The sequence below is a fragment of the Felis catus genome, chromosome X (genome assembly GCF_018350175.1).
Source record: "Felis catus isolate Fca126 chromosome X, F.catus_Fca126_mat1.0, whole genome shotgun sequence".
Classification (NCBI taxonomy): Eukaryota; Metazoa; Chordata; class Mammalia; order Carnivora; family Felidae; genus Felis; species Felis catus.
The window spans coordinates 104,718,759-104,724,029 of record NC_058386.1 but is presented as its reverse complement, the minus strand read 5'-3'; the positions used below and the strand labels follow the sequence as shown (position 1 = coordinate 104,724,029).

The 5,271-nt window shown below is 35.8% G+C and overlaps 1 pseudogene; it reads left to right on the top strand.

Annotated features, from left to right (window-relative positions):
• The first annotated feature begins 3,538 nt into the window (after window positions 1-3,538).
• LOC101100191 lies at window positions 3,539-4,493 on the top strand (annotated as a pseudogene).
• Window positions 4,494-5,271: the final 778 nt, after the last annotated feature.

Sequence of the window (5,271 nt, the reverse complement as noted above, 5' to 3'; positions counted from 1 at the left end):
TGGTTCTACTTTGGCAGAAGTTGTCATAATATGGAATATATTTTGGGGGCTAGGAATATACATATGATTCTATAGTTATCTTTTAAAATTAGCTCAAACAGTGAATTAGTTTTTTCACTTTTTACTCTGTCACTATTTCCTTCTTATTTCTAAAACACAACTGTTGAACCTCCAATCACGTATGGCACTACACTGGCAGACACACACACACACACACACAAACACACACCTCACATATACACAGACACACACAGAGAGAATGTGTGCACACAAGATAGATAGGTAAATAGATATTGAGAGAATTCCCATGAGATCTTACACTCTTATAATCCACTGTTAGTTTTGGTCTTGTCTTCCTCTTACAAGTAGTCTTATCAATTTTCCAGTTGTTTGGTTCAACATAAGGCATAACAGAAAAAACTTAGAAAGAAATATCTGTGCTTGAGCACACAGAAAACTGGGACAGCTGTAAAAGTGACTAAGTTTAGTAATCTGGATCTATTCAACTATGTCAACCAAAGGGAAAATAATTATCATCCTTGCTTGTCTGAAAAGTCATAAAAGCCCATCTGTGTAGGATTCAGACAGTCTGCCTTCTTTCTGAGGAGTCTCAGAAATAATGTTCAGTAAAAAGCCCACTAGTCCCATTTACTCTGCATGATAGGGTACTGAATGCCACTAGACCTGCAGTGAGTGACTTTTTGGTCCTCATTTAATCACAGCAAGAATCATTTTCACACAGCAAGGGATAGGAGACTTTCAAACTAATAAAATAATACTTTCCAACGACATTTGCAAGAACAATTGTAATAACTAGTGGTGATTATCCAGTAAAATTATAGTAGAACTATAAGAAAAAACTATAGGACTAATAACACTGTTGACAGGGTATATGAGATTCTTCACTCAAGACATAAGAACAAGTCCTAATATTAAAGACCAAATCTGGATTGGATATAGCCAATAATAAGTGAATAGTATTTCAAGGAACTTAAAATGTACTACTGAAGTCAACCACTAAATTATTTCAGTGCCAGTTCTTCATGTTGACCAATGTAGAACACTATATGTGCATCACAAAATTTTATCAGCAATTTTTATCTTTTTCACTTTTATGTTTTTGTTTTTCTTCTTACATATTTTCTACATTGAAAGTTCAGTGTGGAAAACAAAGATTTGTGTGAAGTGAATGAATAAACACACATAAAGAATTCACTATTGCTGTATTTTTAGTTTCCCACTTACAGCACAAAGATCTTCCACTGTATGTATTTTGTTGCTTTGCAATAGTCTAAGTATTGGACAGCATAAATCTAAACAGTGTATTTAATCATCCACAAAACAGAATTTAATATCCTTAGAAAAATTTTTGTCATATCTGTCTATAATTCAATACTCTTATTAGTTTATTTGGTTAAACTTTTTATAATTTTTAGACAATTTTGTATTCACACAAGTTGTGAAGAGTAAAAGATAGAGACATCATGTATACTTTACCCTGTTCCCTCATTGATAACACCTTGCAAAACTATAATACAATACCACAACCTGTATATTTACCTAAATACAATTTAGTTATCTTGTTCAGATTTTCTCATGCTCATTTGTGTGTATTCATATTTAGATTCATGCAGTTTTGTTCTTATGTGTGCCACCGCAATCAATACAAAACAGTTCAAAATTGCAAGGATCCCTGATGTTGTTTTTTAATAATCAAACACAAGCATCATTCCCTGTATCTTACATTAACACCTGGTAGTCAGTTCTCTATTTCTGTAACATTGTATTTTCAAGAATGTTATTAGGAGATAGCAGAGAAAATGGAAGACTAAGGAAATCTGAAATATTGTCCATCCTTAAAAGTAATGAAAAAACAAAGTAAATAGTTAGAATTAGCTTTTTTTGGGCATTAACTCAAACCTTGAAGCAACTCAAAAGCTTGCAGCAAACTATTTCTAAGTAAAATGGCTAAATATTAGTAAGATGAGAGACCTTTAGAGAACTTTAGCTAACTCTAGTCTGATCTTACACTCCCTATCTCAGAAGTACCATTGAAAATAACACATATTCCCAGTACTATTGAGAACAACATGCACCTCATTATCAAAGAATTGTTGCTATTTGATCTGTCTGGTAACTCACTGAAAGATCACCTGAAAAGACTTTATTGTTTTGCCCAGGTAAGAACTCATGGAGTGCTCAAGCCACTACATGAGGGCATTCGTTGAATAATTTGCAGGCAAATATTTCACTCACTGGTGTCTAAAGTGATTCACAATATTTGAGAAAAACAACAAGCTAACCAAAATCTTAGGAGGAAATGTTGGGGAATAAAATGTACATAAGGGTTTAAATCTTCGAACATATTTCTGAGAATTTAGAGGATAATATGCATGTCCAGTGCTGTGCACATGCTCGGAAAAGACCAGAGAAGACTCTAATCCTTCACCTTGAGGTACTGCATAAGTAGGAAGTGAATGCTAAGGCAGAGCTATAAATGTCCCAGTTGATTATTGAAAGAGTGACTGAACTTGCACAAAGAGCACGTTCACAAAATATGAGAGAGATTTTGCTTCCAGGAGTTTAAGGAAATCTCTGTCCAATCATTACCTGACTATAAAGCTGATAAATCAAAGACTTCAATGGCCAATAAGAATACAGAGCTTACAGAACTAGTTCAGAAAAGTTACTATGCAAACAAACAAACAAAACAAATACAACTTCAAACAGCAACAAAGGCAAACCACTGGGGGGGGGTGGAAATAAAAATCTAATTTCCAGAGTTGTTGAATTACAATATTAAAAATGCCTTGTTTTCAATAAAAAATTACAAGAACTGCAAAGAAACAGAATTATAGGTCATACACAAGAAAAAATCAATAGAAACTATCCTTGAAGAAGCCTAGATGTTGGATATATTAGATAAATAATTTAAATAATCTATTATAAATATATTCAGAGTTAAAGGAAATCATAAGTAAAGAAATAAAGAAGAATATGAGGCCAATGCATCATAAAATTGAGAATATCATTAAAGAGATACAATTTCTGGAATTGAAAAATATAAGTGAACTTAAAAGTTCACTAGATTGGGTAAACAGCAGATTTGAGCAGGCAGAAGAAAGTATTGGTAAATTTGAATATGGTCAATGCAGGTTATCCACTCTGAAAAATGGGGGGAAAAGAATGAAGAAAAACAGAGCCTAAGAGTACTGTTGGACATTATCAAATACATCAACATATGCATAATTGAAGTCCTTGAAGGAATGAACAAAAATAAAAGAATAGAGTATTTGAAGAAATAATGGATAAGAAAACCCAAATTTGTTGAAAAACTTTACTTACACCTCTAAGAAACACAACAAATTCCAAGTAAGATAAACTTAAAAAGATCTATACTTTGTTGCTGCACTGCCATCGCCAAGACCATGGTCCATGTGCTCCACTGGGGTTCTCTTAGCAGCAGCCACTGCTGCCCTGTGATCTCTGGCTGCACTTCATCCTTCTCTTCCTGCTGAGCCACTTTCTTCTTAGAACTATGACTATCGTTTTTGTCCTGCAGCTGGAGCCACTTTTCCTGGGACCCCCTTTCTTTTTCTGCTCATGGTTACTTTGGGGCCTTTCCCATGGTGACTACCGCCTAGCTGCCTTTACCCCGCATCTCATACCCCTGACACTGTCCCACACTTTTTTCATCCCTCAATTCCTGGGGGAAGACTGTCCCTGTCTGAACCCACAGCCTCCCGGCCCAGCACATCTGTCCAACTGTTATTTAGCTACAGCAACAGGCACCTCTCTGGCAGTGCCAAAGAAGTGGTGGAAGAAGGTGCAGACAAGCCCAGTGAGGCAGCATCCAGCAGCTTCCATCAGTACCAACAGCACCGGCCAGGTGTCAAGGGTGGGTGCAGACCCACGACTTCCAGAGCAGAGCACAGGAAGTATTAGGATAGACAACCAATTAGGCCTTGGGTCCTGTGGCGATAACCCAAACTGAGGAAGCCAGCCCTTACCCTGGCCTGCTGCCACCCATGGTGCCCAGCCAACCCTCATTCAGAAGAGAGGTTTTAAAATCAAAGATGGGAAAATTGGAGAAAATTGCCATTCCTCACTGCCAGCTTGTTCATGGTATACATTTGTGTGAACAACCAAAGACACATAGGAAAGCAAATATAACTTACAATATCCAAAATTACTCTGTAAAAAGAAAATAACTTTTGGGTGGATTCTGTTTCATCTGATATAATTCAGAAGCAGGGGAAATGGTTTTTATAAGTACCAAGAACATTGGAAATATGCATTTGAAGAAATCAGCAATTCTAACTGAAGTGAACCAAAAAGGAAAATTATGCTGGGGCAAAGTTTAGTGATCCACCTTCTTTTGTGTTCTTCCAAAGCCTCCTACTCACTGGACAGGAAGCAGCATTGGAAACCTCAATAAAAATAAGGAGTTAATGGCAGTATAATTAAAAACTCTCCTAAAAGTTGAAACTTAGATCTCAGATTGTTGTACATCTGTAAAATAGTTTTTTTTTCAAAATCCCTGGACTATTGAAAGGAAAATTGGTACATAAATGGAAATGTTGCTTTATAATATGCAAGTGCAAAAGATGAGCTTAAAAATTGTAAATAATTTGTATTATATTTTACATTATTGAATACTGTATGCCATGTGCTATGTATTGTTCACACTTGAGATGTACAATATACTATTGTTATGAAAATATGTATTTTGCCCTACAAAATGGTAGGTGTTTTGTGTATATATAATGGAGAAATTTTAAGTGTTTTAAGGCACAAGGAAGACTGATTTATTTGCATAAAGTACTGAGATTTATTTTTAAAGAAATAGCTATCTAATCTTAAGGTGAAGATCTAAGTGTGAACAGTTCACTAATACACTACTAAAATTTAAGTCTGTGGCACAATCATTGTAAACATGAGGTTTGTCTGTGTTTCTCTAAATTGATTTCTGCCTTCTAATCTGTAATTACTAGAAAACACTCATTCCCAAATTTACCAAACATAATTTCTGGTTTTTGATTTATCCATTCAAATTTAAAATACCTCTGGGGCACTTGGGTGGCTCAGTCAGTTGAGCATCTGACTTCGGCTCAGGTCATGATCTCACCGCTTGTGGGTTCAAGCCCAGTACCGGGCTTTGTGCTGACAGCTCAGAGCCTGGAGCCTGCTTCGGATTCTGTGTCTGGCTCTCTCTCTCTCCGCCCCTCCCTCACTCATGCTCTCTCTCGAAAAAAAAATAAATAAATAAAA